The 16,092-nt window shown below is 44.3% G+C and overlaps 1 protein-coding gene across 2 annotated transcripts in view; it reads left to right on the top strand.

Moving 5' to 3' along the window:
• Positions 1-505: 505 nt before the first annotated feature.
• Positions 506-16,092, top strand: part of LOC146199426 (calcitonin gene-related peptide type 1 receptor-like) — a 172,001-nt gene continuing 156,414 nt past the window's right edge. For both annotated transcript variants that reach the window (XM_084594910.1, XM_084594911.1), the window contains exon 1: positions 506-611. The gene's annotated coding sequence lies outside the window, so the exon portion shown is untranslated. The remainder of the gene's footprint in view (positions 612-16,092) is intronic.

Below are 16,092 nucleotides of genomic sequence, written 5' to 3'. Positions count from 1 at the left end.
AAAGGGGCTGCTCTATTGCGGTTGCACAATATTCAGTGCAGAGCATCGAGACTCCAATCTGGCCTTTGACGTCTTTCCAACGCCTCGTGGCCGCGAATCGACAGCCGCGGTGGCCTCAGGGGTCACAGTGCCAGAAAATCACCCGTTGGCACGTCATGCATGCTCCGCTGGTTACAGGGGACCCACACCGCGCGCGCGCGCATAGGCCACGCAGGGTGGTCTTCGTCAATGTAGGAATGAAGAGAGGGCAAGAGCGTCCTTGGAAGAGCGAGCTGTGGAGAAGAACGAGATGCCGTTTCGGCTTCCGTTTGCCCGGCACCGTTCGCGCGGCTCGGCGGCAGGTGTTCGGCCGGGATCCCTCTTGTTCAGGAAACAATGGCCCGACGGGGATAACAAGCGACCGCGGCGAGAAACACCGTGCGGAGAACGTCCGCCAGCTATAGCGTCATCCGCCGCATGGTCAGAGCCCCGCAGCTAAAGCTGGAAAGGATTGAGTAGCATTCGCTCGCCTTCTGTGCTCTCCCGGCCTGCTGTGCGATAAGTTGCGTCGTGAGTGTTACAGCTTCGTGTTATCTCTGCCGTGCTTGCACGCACAGGACTAGCAGCACAAGGTGAGTGGGTTTTTTACCTAGCTCATTGTTTTTGTTTACCTGCTTTTTATGAGGCTGTTTGCGACGGAAAGTCGAATGATTCAAGATATTACAAAGCACTTCATCGGCGATTCTACCCACTCTGCTGTACAGCCAAACGCGACGCGTAACTTCTGTGCTTCGCCGCATACTAAGCTTACGGAAGGACCTCGATTTGAGTATTTTGCTGCCGTGCTTGTAACATCGAGTGACCGCGGCGTAGTTTTCTCTCTTTCTGCACATTCATTGTTGACAAGCATCGGCAATAAGTGGCCCTTTTTAAAAGAACCGAGTTCGTTTCGCATACTAGGCTGCACGCGAGGACCCATTTCTTGTCCCAGCTATCACAGCTGGCATTCCTGAGAGGTACGCTTTGATTGACTCTGTGAAGTACTGCTCCCATCATCTTTAACGTAGCTAAGCGCCCTATTACAGTGTCTAGACGGCAGCCGCAAAATACATGGAGCTAGGGCTGCGGTTTTTTGTCACTTCCTCCGAAGTAAACGTCACTGTTTTCGTCGTCACATTTTGTCACAAGTAAGAATTCTTGCGACCACTTGCCTGCAGTGATACCTTACATGTGTACGTGGAGCACAGGGAGCACACGCACTGGCTTAGAAAACTTTACTGTGGGTTCCGGGATCACGTCGCTTCTAGATAATCACGCGACCAGCAATTGCTCTCATCATGCTCCAGGTGGGCCTAGCAGTAAATTCACATGCGTGGTTGTGGTACACAGCTTGTTAAAGGAACTGTAGTCAATTCTTGCACGCAGTGAGACATGACAGTTTCGTTTGCTTCGAACTGTCGTACTCTCCACTCAACTTGGATGATGGGATGCTTGATATAGTTTTTGCACGTGACCAGTCTACCGTAGCACGCCCCCCTTCCCACAAATAAAAACAAAATACACAGAGAAAGCAAAACGCACCATCGTATTTTACAATCTAAATGTCGAAAAGGATCCCAAGCAAGAAGGGACGAGTGCATAGAAAGGAACATGAAGCCGCTGCACTCCGCGCCATTTCTTAGATGCCATCGGTCCTTGTTGATCCGCGTCCTCGGCAGCTACAAATCTATTGGCGCAAGCCATAAAGTTAGCTGAGTTCGCGTGATTGGCGCTGCTATGCACGCACGACTGTCTCATCGCCCCCCCCCCCCCTCACAATTGGAACACTTTCCTTCAATCGTCATTCAAATCTCTAAATGAGCCGCCCGCTATTGACTACCTATTCTCATATTTCCACTTTATATATAAATGTATAAGTTGTCAATAGTAGTGCTGAAAACAAATTGCTCTAAGGAATAATGAAAGTCATGTGTTGCTTTCACTTAAGTGTTTTCCCTTAGTCAGCCGCTTGGAATAAAAAAGATTAAGGTATTGGCGCTAAAGTTTCCTCTCATGCGCATTTAGTCGCAAAGATTCCCCATGTATAGCTGTCTAGCAAGATAATGTGCCTGCCTGTCGCATCGCTTGTCAGCTCGTTCTTGAAATGCTTCATCTTGCTTTCCCGTTTTAGGGAATCAGCCCGCGAGGTCTTTAATAAAGCATTGTTTTCTGTTCACCTTAGTACAGCTTGTTCCCTGACAAACGCATCACCATTCTTCGGTCTTTCCTATCGAACTTGCTTTTCTTAGAATCCCTCACCACGTTTCTGAGCAAAACATTTAAATTTCACTCTGCTGCATTAAATTCCGGTGATTGTTGTGCGCTTGAATGGATATCGAGTTGTAATCACAGAAGCTTAAAGAAATCCCAAAGGCGCTACTTACGTGCTTGTGGAGTTCACTGGTTCGAGATTCAGCTAATAAAATCAAACACCTAAACATTTCCAATGCTTACCTTAGGTGTGGCCGTGTTACTACGCGAGTGTCCGTTTTAGACAGCGTCCTCGCAGGATATATCCTGCGAGGACGCTGTCTAAAACGGACACTCACGTAGTTACACGGCCACACCTAAGGTAAGCATTGGAAATGTTTAGGTTTTTGATCTACATAGCTGAATCTCGAACCTGTGAACTCCACAAGCACGTAAGTATCGCCTGTTCGTTTTCGTTGTTATTGTTGTTGTTTTGCGCGACATAAATGTTTAGTGGCGAATCACTATGTCGTACCGGCCACTACTGAAAGGACACCAGAAAGAAAAAGAAAGAAAAATAATTTGTCGAGAGATATTGGTGAACTCAACCCGACACTGGAAAGGTAGAGCCAGCCCAGCTGGCCCCAGCGGGCAGACAGGAATTTGGAGAACGGCGAACTACAGTGACTTTGCCAGCTATTTCAATGCACAGCTGGTGATGTGTGACACCTTCAGCGGGCTGCCTGCCCAAGTGTCAGTTAAATTTGGTGCGGCGGCACAAAAGCTTTTGTCGCGCCTCATCTGGCGCGGGCGAATCTTCCGTCGGGACTCTACGAGCGGGTCCGGCTTGTGACCGGAAACGTTTCTGGAGTGTACTTTCCGGTGTTTTGTAAAGGGGGTCATGTACTGTAATGTGTGACTCTCGTGATGGAAAGAAAAGTGCCGAGCAGGATCGCTGATAATCAATGTGCTCACAGCGAAATGTTCAGTTGGATTCCAAATCTTTGGGGGCTTCTGAAGGGAATCGCTATTTCTTCTTACATAATTTCCTTCCTTGTTAACAATTTTGTCGTAACTAGAGTTGACTGTACGTGAAGAATAGCCTCTTCCGGCACTAGAGCGTCGTTCCACGCGGCTATTGCGGAAATAGGCAGTCTTTTTCTTTCTTTTTTCTTTCTTTTTTTTTTCTTTTTTTTTTGGGGGGGGGGGGGGGTGACGGAAATTGTCACTCATTCCGCTGTCGCTCTCCACCTCAGGTGAGGGTTAAGTCAAACATTTTAGGTATTGCATTAGACATCGCAGGCAGTTCACCTTATCGGCACAAAATCAATATTTTAGACATTTATTTTGGGCACGTGTCAAGGTCTCACAGCTCGGCTTGCCGAAAGAGGACGCAAGTCGCACTCATAACAGCCTGCTCAAATAGGATCTCTCTCCGTTCTGGGAGGACATTCGTTTCGACCCCAATGTCGAGAGAAGCTTCATTTGCAGTAGTTTTGCAAATATACATCTTGTGTATTTCTCAGAGCTGCAGGGCACTTACGGCACCACCAGTAGTAATACACCGTCTTCACCAAAAGCACCCATGCGGCATTGTTTGAGTCTCACTCGCAGTGTGGAGGCATTGCGGCTTTCCAAAGCAGTAGAACATTTTTTTTTTTTTTATTTTACTAAGAGATTGCCCTTACCACTCCTCAGAAATAGCTTCAAATGAAATATCTTTTAGGTAGTAGTATGTGGATGTTTTATTATTAGATATCTAAAAGGAAGGAAAAGATGTTTGCAAGCCCCGGTATCTGCTATCTGATATCCGTAGCACCTGAACTGGGGCGACGGAAATAAAGGTATAGCGAGGAAGCGGTAAGGAAATCAAAGAGGTGAGCGACAGGGAAAAAAGACAAAATAGGCAAAAATGCCTTCAAAGCAGAAAATACAAATTAGGTGCTTTCCCCAACATTGAACTGGCAATAAATGTTCCAAAGAATGTACGCACTACGAACTCCTTAAAAACTGCGAAATCGCTGCACATTACTTACCAAATTTAGATTCTTAATTCTTTAGCGCAAAGCAAGTAGCGGCGAGTGAAGAAAAAAATATTATGTGTTATAAACAACAGTTTAAAGTCCACGCCACCTGTCTATTGCCACAGTGTAGACAGGAAGGCAGGCCTTCTAAGTTATGTTAACTAACACGACCAGCTGCAACATAATATATAACATATAACATAATATTACATCTTCTCATGAATAGTTGTGTGATAAGAATCGTGTGAGAGAAAATGAATTAGGTGACTCTGCGGCTTTCCTGCAATAACATTATCCGAACGCGTTTCGACGAGATCTATAACGATTACAAACTTGAGCCTTTATACCACTTACTTTGGTGGAAGTATCAAGATCTATTATAAAAAAAAAAACAAGATAACATTCTCTTAGACGCCTTGAAACGAATAAACAAACTGCTTACACGATGCCATAAAGCTTCTGAAATGCCCATTTTCAATCACAATAATGGTTTCTGCCCCAAAACATTCAGTGACGATGGGAGTCCGAATATTTTCAGCTCTAATATGTGAGCGATTATTTCTAATGTAATGTATTTAAACAATTTAAAAAAGCGGTGTCGTTTAAGAAGTTTGTTGCAGTTTGTTGCAAGGATCAGACTGAACATGAATAATAAAAGACCTTGTCATATCCAAACCGCTACTCCGTGGCTAAACTGAAGCTAAAAGTGGCGTGACGACATTTTAAAGAAATAGCAGAAAACAGACCGCCTATGAGATTTGCAGTCTTCACAAGATCTCCTGTGAAGTGCGTCGATAACATGAATCTAATGAATTTTCCAACGAGAAAACTGAATGATTAAATTGAAACGCGGGATATTGGGACACAACGAGAGCACCTGTTCGCCCACATGTGAGCTTTTATTGAAGAACTACAGACATACGTAATCAAGTATATGTCTTGCAGTAAATTTTGAAATACTTAAGAAACCTGTCTCTGTCACACAAAGGACTAGGTACAGCGGTGCGCAATAGCACTTAAATTACTTGATTTGCGCTGTGCATAACGCTTTGAATTAAGCAATCCGCGAATACGACGGAAATAGCCCGTGAAATCCGAATCGAATGTGGAACAAAAGCTGCCGTCCCAAAAAAAAAACCCCGAGGGCTAATCGAGAACAAAAGGCTACTCGATGCGATATAAGTCGCCTGAAATAACAAAGGACATGGTTATTTGAGCAAAGAAACCTGGAACCCGCCGCCTTTGTGGGCACTCTTGCCATCTCGGGCACGTTTATTTAGTTTTTCCCTGCGCTGGCTTTCATGTGGGCAAGCTTCTATATGACTTTTGTATGCAGGGATGACGTGTTATACGCGTGGCCTTAGTATTGCTTTGACTTCTGTACTGGTGAACTGTCGACTACTTAAAAAATTCTCCAAAAGTAGTACTGATCCGTGGCTCCGCGTACCTCGAAGTCGAAAAAGCAATAACTCACTCCGAGCTCGCAATGCCTCTGTAGCCCGAGGCAAGAAAAAAAAAAAAAAAGAAAAAGGAAAAGGCGAGTGCATGTCTTAGCTGCAATCATGCAACTCATGGGCAGAAACAGGCTTACCCGGTATAGATAGCAGGCGACATAAAAGAAACGATTGCCTCGCATTTCAGATTTCCTGACTTCAATCTCGGAACCGTTTCTTCCTAACAACAAAGTTGTGAGACCAGCTACTTTTTATTTTCATGAATGCAGAACAGGCCATAAAGCAATACTAGAAGAAGAAGCAAAAAATAAGCCTGTAGTTTTACGGCCGTCAAGCATACGCCGGAAGGTAGGCACCTGCGAAATAAAAAAAAAAGGAAATTCATTACACTGTCCGCAGGTTTCACACACACACACACACACACACATAAAAAGAAATATTTATTTCTTGAAAGGTCACACCAGTTTTTAGTTAGCCTGTTTGTTTCAACAGGCACCCGTCGGCGTATATTGAGCGATATGTTTGTACTTTTATTTTCCCCGTAGAGCTCGGCGTTAGCTTCGCCACTACACAGATCTCGTAACTTGCGATTCCGGCTCACTTGCTCGTAAGTGAGAATGGTTGGCAGTTTGGGATCGATTGCCGTTGATGAGGCGGGTATTGTCGTCAGTCTAACGCCTCCCGGTTAAGTCGCACAAATTTCTGAAGTTTCTTTTCTGTTCACTTTTTTTCACTAACAAGAAATCCTAGTTGAAGGCCCCGTTGTTGTTTTCAGCGTTCAGCATTCCATTTTATTAGGATCATTTCAGACTTTTTGTGTCACTGTCCAAATTACTTCATAATTTAAGCGTTTCTGAATTGCTACATGACGGGAAGGGGGAAAAAATAAAACGCACCCGTTAACACTAATCGAAAATTGAGGTTAACACTGCCCTACTTTTACTTGGACTGGGCAAAATAAAATAAAATCTCATTTACTCTGAACTCCTTTTCTATAGGCACGGAACTACCGCTGACAAAACGCAATTAGCCGCAACAGCTTACGAAGGATTTTATGGATTTGTGGATGCCTAAAGGAGTCCTTTGCATCGCAGTTTTCGTCAGCGTTTTCGATTTGGTTTCGGTTGACCAAGCTAAAATTGTGTTCGCCAGATGAAGGAGACATGGGTAGGGTAACTGTAGCCCGGATCTTGCATATTTACCTTTTAGCTATATGTTTAGTTACGCGTGTTCATCCCTACGAAGGAAGGTATAGAGCATGCGGACGGGTTGACGACTTCGACGAGGATATGAAACTGGATAAACTACGCTAATACAAGTAGCGCTATAAAAGTAGTCATCGTAAAATATGAACATTTAAATAACAGGTTAACAGATGATAATAAACACAAACAAAGTCAAAACTTCATGACGGGATTCTATACCAAGCCTTTAAAGCTTCTTTTTCTCGAACCAGAAAATGATGTCAGTGCACCTAGAATCATTTCTGTTATCTTGAGTGCTGGCTGATTACATTTCGGTATCCGACTGACAACGCTCAAATTTATTAAGCATGCATGTCATGGTGTCCTGCTATGCCCATCCTTCTCTTGAAACCGGTTGTAGAAGCCATCGTGGACTATTCTGGGTGCTGAGTTTGACACACTGCGCATGCTCTATGCTTGGCGCATGTCAAAGATATCTGTGGTTTGTGTTTACGACAAGACAATGCGGTAGAAAATGCGCTCCATTAATCACTGAATCACCCGTGCACAGCGAGCGCCCCTAGATAGATGCCTCCATTGCGAAATTTGCGTGAGATAGCCAATGGATTCTTTACATTACAAGCGTGAAACTTTCTTTTGAGCGACTTTCCTAAATTTGCCCAAAATTTCAGTGCATGGATGTTCTGAATGTCGCATTTGTCAAAAAAGCTACCCCGGAGGCCGAGTTAGAGCCTTTATTGGCCTAGCGAGCGCAGCTAGTATAAAATAACATGGGAGCTGCTTGGGCAGTTAGATATTATTTCGATTAATTAACATAACTACCTCTTGTGTATCACGTGGTATAGAATGGTATGGTATGGCACGGTACGCTATGGCATGGTATGGTATGGTATGGTATGGTATGGTATGGTATGGTATGGTATGGTATGGTATTGCATGGTATGTTACGGTGTGGTATGGTATGGTATGGTATGGTATGGTATGGTATGGTATGGTATGGTATGGTATGGTATGGTATGGTATGGCATGGTATGGTATGGTATGGCATGGCATGGCATGGCATGGCATGGTATGGTATGGTATGGTATGGTATGGTATGGTATGGTATGGTATGGTATGGTATGGTATGGTATGGTATGGTATGGTATGGTATGGTATGGTATGGTATGGGTGTTTGAAGCTTAATGCTCCAAAGTGACTCTAGCTATGAGGAATGCGCATAAAGAATCGTTTTATGCTAGTGAAGCACTGGTTGCAGCCAAAGGTAGTATTCAATGTTGCATTGTTAGAAGTAGTATTTATGGACCTTTAAAGTCGGGTCTCCAGCAATTCGAAAAGTAGGCCCACTCTTCTAGAGTGTACATTATACATTTACTGTGAATTCATAGCTCTAACATAACGATTGCATGAGCCAGCAAGTGAACGCACTTTTCTCCCTCTTCAGCTTTACTACCTGCTGCATTCTGCAGACATATATACACTTCATAGTGTACGTCAAGCTTCCATGCCCTCATTATTCAAAGATAGGCCAAAATCTTGCACCCAGCATTTCTTCGTGCTATCACAGGCTACAATTAAGCCGCATATTACTGGATTGCTAACGCTAGTCACGGAACTTCACAATTTTTACACACTATGATGAGACTGCTTTTATGAGGTTATAGTACTCAAAGAATACGCATGTGTGCTGCTTCTACATTTTGCCGATGTCATGTCGCGCGTCAACAAGAAAGTTTCGATAACTTGAAATTTGAAAAAGCCATCCTGCTTATTTGTTCAAACATGCATCTTGGGGGGTACGTTGATCAGAACATGTAAACGGAAAGTCCTCGCTGGAGTTCCTAAATTTTCCTCGCACCCCCGATGATCAGGGTAAAAAGGAGTGTGGTTAGAAAAGAAATAAAAAATAGTAAAAAGGCAGGAATGGGGGCAGAGATGGGGGCAGGGGAGCTGGCGACGCGCGCCTAGTGAGAGAGAAGCTTATAAGAAAATTCCTATATGAGCATCTAGGAATACGATACTTATCAGAATATCCATATTGCGCAAACGCGACAGTCGCCAATTACTGTTTTTTTTTTATTTTTTTTAAGCAGATGAAGCCTACTACTTTTATAGCCATTCCCGCATTTTACGTTCTTCGCGAGTGTAGAGCATGCAACACTGTTGGCACACAGACTCCGTCATGCACCGTGAAATTGCATCCCATGCAGTTACTGTCACACGAGTGCTTTCCGAAGTCGGAAAGGACTGGTCACGCAATTTTTATTTCGGGACACTATCAACATTTTGCACCCTTCTTTATCATCACAAAAAAAAAAACACATGAGTGTCGAATGTTTTTCCTCGAGCTTGTACCATTTCGCAACCCCTCGTTTTTGATTGCCTGCTTTTGTGCGCGCAAAGTGTCATTGGAAGGAACGCGCAGCGTTTTTTTTTTTTTTCGTTTTTATATGGTAAGGAATAGAAACTGCACTTTTTGTCTAAAGTTTTTTTTTTTTTTTTAAGTTTCAGATTTTACTTTTTTTGTATTCGTTTGTCCGCGGATCGCTTTTCCTCTCTTTTTGCGATTCGCCTCCAATAATCGGATAGTTCGTGTTCGTGCGTAGAACTCGTGCTTCAAAATTGTGTTTTCAGAATTTCAGCAAGGCGCAGCTAGGAGGCCCATGGATCTGGTTGTCGCCGTTGCGTGCATGATGTGCTTTGCCCTCCCCGCTTAAATCAATACCTATATCTTTCAACCTCACACTTTAGGTCGATACCTCAAAACTGTTTTGTGCTTTTTCATCGGCTTCGTCATATCAATGTGCGTGTTCAGATGCAAACTCTCTTGCGTATGAGTGTCTCACAGTTTTGACACGATCCTAGAAGTGGAGATCAATAATTCTTTCTTACGTGTGGGTGCTACTTCTGGATTATACCAACCCTCACTCAAGGGAAAAAGCTGCCTAAATACATTCGACCAGCTGTTCTGTCTGACCAGTGAGCATGCTGGTTGGCGGGTGAATCCAGGCCTTCAAGCTTTTCAGCCGAAATTCGTGGAGCATCATCCCCGACGCAGATATGGAACATTTGAATTACCGAGAGAACTATGTCTATCTTTCGAAAATGTCGACGAAAATACCGAGTATCCTCAATTGCGATTGTCCCTACTCTTCACGCCAAGATACCTCATGTCGCAATGCGGCTTCGACATGGGAACAAAAAGAGCAGTGGCAGTTATGCAAGCTGATGCTGATGTGCAAACGTTCTTACATTTCACTACTCCGCACAGTGGGCTTGAGCAAAACACTTTCCTTAACCCTCAGCGTATGCACTGCTCAGTCATTTTCTGCAGCCCTTTAGCTTGGGTTGGATCTTTATTGAGGCCGTTTTTAGTTTTACTGTGGAAATATTAGGTCTGTCTCTGAGACAGTCCCTGGAGATTTAGTGCACAGGGGCCCATTTTATGGTTTTTGCGTGGGCTACCTTTCTCAGAGGACGATTGATCGTGCACCCTGCCTAATCATGAAAACGCAATGCATGATGTTCTCATTTTCTATTGTATTTTCCTCGGAAGCGCTTTAGCGCCGCGACGCTCAGAATACGGAATGCCTCGTCGATAAGCAGATAGTACTTTAAGGATATGGCCTGCGTCCAGGAAGCACTCAACTGGCCAAACATATCGACAATGGCTCATTTGTATCGTAATGCAAGATTGCGCTCTCGGTTTTAAAAGCAAAAACACTTTTTCTCATGCTTATCTGAGATTTTGTTGCATGTTTACGCCGCGCTTTCGTCTTTGGGCACAAAAACTAGGGTTATTACCCGTATAACCACACACACAAAAAAAGCTTTGAATGATTTTTTTCGATGTCAAAGTGATCCTTTAAGTACGCTTTCATGAACCAAACCAGAGCATACCTTAGAAAAGATATTCAAGTAAGATATGCAAGTATAAAACGTGAACTTGCAGGCGATGCATCTAAAAGCACCCCGATACATAGGGGCGAAAGTCAGCCTTGTTCAAGGTTTCGGAAGTAACGTCCGCGCCCTGGTCTGCAAAGTGGGTTGTTCGCTTTCGTTCAGTTATAATGCCGTTTCAGAACTACTGCAGAGCTCTGTGCGTCTGTCATCTTCAAACATCTATATTCATGAGAAATATAATGGCGTGCGGTATAATGCCGAACTACGTGAGAAGTAACATAACTCGGACAAACACCCTGCGGACATTCACTACATGGTCACTGCGAACTCATCTTTATCTTCTACCCGAATTCCCTAAGCTAATCTGCTGATCTTTGACTTCATAAAATTTGTATTATGTTTTACATATTTCTACTCAACATTTTCTACATATTCATATGTTCTTCTCCACTGTCGTTGTCTTCCACTTCTTTTGTTTTTTTTTCAGCTACAAATCACCTTACTAGTCCTACCTCTGCATCTCTCACACAGACTCTTGACAGCATGACGCAGCTTCCTCTGCCATGTTCTTTTTCAAAATACCTCCCAACTGTTAACGAATAGCCGCATTCGTGGTTAATATGTAGAACGAGAAAAATATTTCTGAAAAATTTGGATACATACGTTCGTTCGGGTCGCACTCTCCACTTTTCTCCTCACGGTTCCTGGTAACACCTGCGTGTAGACATCCCTGTGCTTTAAAAATACGTATATTTAAATCTTGTTTCTTAATTTCACACTGACTTTCAATGCGTACTAGCTTTTCCTTGACGAGGGTTGATAGGTACAGTGCGTTATCATAAAACTGCTTTTTAAACTTTGTTTACATTTAAATCTAGGCGCCGTAAACCTAGTGTTGACTGCCCAGCATATATAGTCTGACGTTCGCAGAGTGCCCGTATGTTTTGTAAACATGGTACTGGCTTGAAAGCGAAGCCTCGACTTTAGCGTTCTGTTCCCTGAGTAAACAATGTCACTTCGGGGCGAGTGGAGATAGCTTCATAAAGCCCTCGTTCAGGGTCTCCTCCCCTGCAACCACACTCTTCATGGCGCAACTATGCGCACTTAAATATTCTGAGGATCCACTCTCTCAATAACACACTAAGCAGCGCCTTCAGTATGCTGCTGCAAAATTTATCTAAGCAATACGCTAGCAGCCAAGCACATGCAAACAGCAGCGTGAATCTTCTCAGTGTTATTTGGCATAGCCGTCGGTACCTTGTCAAGCACTTTCGTTATGGCAATTACCGGTACTAATATTTATGAAAACAAAATATTACAGTGTGGTTAATTTTTGAGAAATGCTTCTACGTTCCTATTGCATCCCCCCCCCCCCCCCCCTCATGACCTACTCTATTTCCTCCCATTTTCTGGCACTGTTCATTGAGTTATCCTCTGCCATTCTGACGAGAAAGCGAAAACGCAATTTTCCAGACAGAGTGCTTATGCTCTCTAAGTTCCGCTGTTGCTGCCATCTTTTCCCTGTTGTGCCCGTCAATCCTGAATCGATTGGTTAAATATCAAATTTCTAGATTTCTATTATTTCTAGATATATGATGAGCATAGTTTATTTTATTAAATAATTGATATAATTAATAATTGATATGTCAGAGAGTAATTTACTCTTTCAGTGCTTCCTTAGATGGCCAAACATGAACGTAAAGTGTCCTTTTCTCTGTCTATTCTGCAGTCATCATTCTGCCCAGTCACGTCCATGCTTCGGGAAAACGGAACCTGAGCATTTCTAGCCGACAGGCGATTTCATCTGCAGGTAAGTAATGTATCTTTGAAAAAGCATGCCATCGCATTGTAGCACAAAATAAATATGATAGTGGTGAAGTAACCAACACTCCAGAAGTGTTTAGCAAAAGGCACTTTCAGTGCATTAATCGAAATGTGCGAGCACAGAAGTAACACCAGCTCGACAAGCAGGAAGTAAAAGGGTTTTGTAAAATTCCACAATGAGGTTACGTATATCAGAAGCAGCTTCAGCAGCTTTGCTAACAAAGCTAGAGGTGTTAGCCCCACTCCTCTAGAGAACCTTTCAAGACGTCCGCATTCAAACTCTTACTCGTAATTAGCGCGGTTAACGTGAAGAGTATGTCATCATGACAAATAAAAGAAAGAAATAAAAATACTTACGGGCAATTAGCGCAGTAGATGCGGAAAGGAATGTGTCCGTCTTTCCTTATTCGAGAGTGCCTTGGGTTTAATCTCCTCCTTACAGTGGTACCTGAAGTTCTTAGCGGGCCGCGGTGGTTCAATCAAGCCTAACCACCTCTCTTGCAACGCGCTCATCAGACGGCACTTCCAACGACCTCTTTTTTTTTTTTTTTTCCCCGAACCATGTGCCCGCTGGCTATTGCACATGAAAGACGTCGCACAAAAGTGGCCACGCTTTCAAACTACTGCGCACCTGTTCAAATGGCCGTGCCCTCTTCCACATGGAGAGCTTCGGACATGGATGAATGTTTTAGAAGCCTGGCAGTTTTAACTCGTGGAAAAGGCTTCGTTGATGGCCGAGTGCGTTAAGGAAGCGTAATAGTGAGAAGCGGGCTCGAACGGTCCTGAAAGGCTGCAGTCGAATCTCACCGTTCCTTCTGAAAGGCGAAGTTAAAGTTGGCAGGCCTGCCAACTTGGCCATGTCAAGTGATCTTGCGACGTCAAGCAGCCTTTATGACCAGTCAGTACATGGCCATGCCACCTGTCAATTACCACCTGCCTGAGCCTTGACCATTACGTTTCACTCCCCACCAGCGCGGTGGATTTTCTGGAGAACAAGATATATAAGGCTTCCACGAAAAAACGGCGAACCGATAGGTGTTCGGTTACTGGGCGGTGGCAGGTGCCTGCATAGGCTAAATGGACAGAGCGATGGAGTGAATGATTACTCGAGGGAATCGATGCATGCGTGGAAGATCAGATGGATTGTGTAATGCTTAACAATTAAATGAGAGAATGGGGATTTAGAGAAGTAGAAAGATGAGAAAACTTGAGGGTACAGGTGTATTCGGGAAGGTGGCCAGTAGCCTTCTGATTCCGGGTACGTTTCGTAGCCCCCCGGATTCATGTTCTTTTTGATACTTTGGTATCTGCACTCGTTAAACCAAAGGAACCGAGCCTAAACCACTTCAAGATCTGAAAACGTCTTCAAAAACTGATTATTTTGTCCCCATCGGAGGTCCTACAGCAGATTAAGCGCCAGCTGTGCGCTTACCCCGTTAAGAAGTTTAGCGAAAGCAAATATTGGCGATTCCTTCCAGATTTTGCCCGCTGTTTTTCACTTTTGAAGTCTTAAGCACTACCTTTGAAAAATGAAGCGCATGATTTGGGTGTGCATATATATTACATATATGTAAAAGAAACTTATATTTTTTTCTCAGCACGCTAAAGAAGACCGAGTCACGCCTTCACGGCCCTCCTTCCGCCAACGCCGAGCGAATTATTTTGACGCTGCCGGCGAAGTGGTTCTAGCGTAAACACTGCATGCATCGGCTGTTTATTATGCCTGTCGACGAAGGCTCACGTCCCGTTTTAATAGAACACCCAGGATGGATCTCCATAACCCAGCTCTAACCTTCCTTTTGACCGAGCCCAGAGTATTCGAACCCTATTCAAACTTCCTTGCATACAGTGCACAAAAAGAAAAATAAATGTCCCCGTGCGTGGTATGTTGAAGTCTGCAGAACTTCTTAATCTTCCGTTGGAATTATTATGGCCTACCCTGATACAGTTTTGACCTGGTATTAGAAATTCCTTCTTTTTTTTTTTGGCGCGATAGGTTTAACGACCCCTTTCCGTGAAAAAACCGGCGTCGGCGTAGGCGTGAGAGCGAATAATCACGTGCAATCCCCTTGCAGGTGGAACCTGGCAAGTGACTTCGCCGGGCATTCATTGTTCGGAGGGTTGTGTGATACAGCATGCCCGAGAGGGCAGGAACTGCCTACTCAGGTAGTTCTGTGAGATAAGCGAGATAAGGACCGGAAACCTTGCGTTACCGAATTGGACACGCTACTCCTAGGCTACGCAAGCAAGTTTAACTTGGTTAAAGATGAACTTTGTATCAATGTCGGGTTGTCTTTCACATAGTGACGGACTGAATACTAAGGAGTATGTGCGAGATAATAAGAGCAGAACATAAGGAGATGGTGATGAAGCGAATAACAAAGTACATGTACGCGAATGGGGAGAGTAGTGTACTGTGTTAGCTGCATACAAAAACACCTTTCGGGCATCCTATGGCTGTGGAAGGTGTCTCCAGCCTTGTAGAAATAAATATACACGCGCAAAAATGCTTTGAAAAAAGGAAAACACGACGTTTCGGGGCCCGCACTGGTCCCTTGATCACATAGAGCGCTGCATGGAAAGACGGCTGCTTAAATACGGTTAAAATTGCGTAGTGTCCGATTGTATATCTCTGGAAGATTTCCACGTGTCCTGTTAAAAGCATGCTTCGTTTTATGAATATGAATACTCCAGCCTCTGAAGTGCACATTTCCGGGCGCGCGCGCGCGCGCGCGCGCGCACGCACGCACGCACGCACGCACGCACGCACGCACACACACACACACACACACACACACACACACACACACACACACACACACACACACACACACACACACACACACACACACACACACACACACACACACACACACACACACACACACACACACACACACACACACACACACACACACACACACACACACACACACACACACACACACACACACACACACACACACACACACACACACACACACACACACACACACACACACACACACACACACACACACACACACACACACACACACACACACACACACACACACACACACACACACACACACACACACACACACACACACACACACACACACACACACACACACACACACACACACACACACACACCGGTAAAATCAGTCACACAGCATACCTCTGGGCGCATGCCTGATCCCTGCAGAAAACTACCCCCCCCCCCCCCCCCCGCGCCTCAATCCGATGTCCACGACGCGACGGAACTGCAGGCGCCGAAATCAAATGCACAATACGAAAACGATTAGTTTCGGAAATGAATACAATCGACTCGATTAAAGCAGGTTTGGCACATCGCACACAAGGCTTGTGAATTTTCGTTCACGAAGAAAGGAAATTTAAGCAACTCCTTTAATCTGATGAGAACCCTGAACCGCGACTTAATGGCTGGCAAGAATTAGGTAAACTGGTACAGAAGAACAAAAAAAAAAA

The sequence above is a fragment of the Amblyomma maculatum genome, chromosome 2 (assembly GCF_055883805.1).
Source record: "Amblyomma maculatum isolate TAMU_Amacu chromosome 2, ASM5588380v1, whole genome shotgun sequence".
Taxonomy (NCBI): Eukaryota; Metazoa; Arthropoda; class Arachnida; order Ixodida; family Ixodidae; genus Amblyomma; species Amblyomma maculatum.
This window is presented reverse-complemented; position numbering and strand designations above follow the sequence as displayed.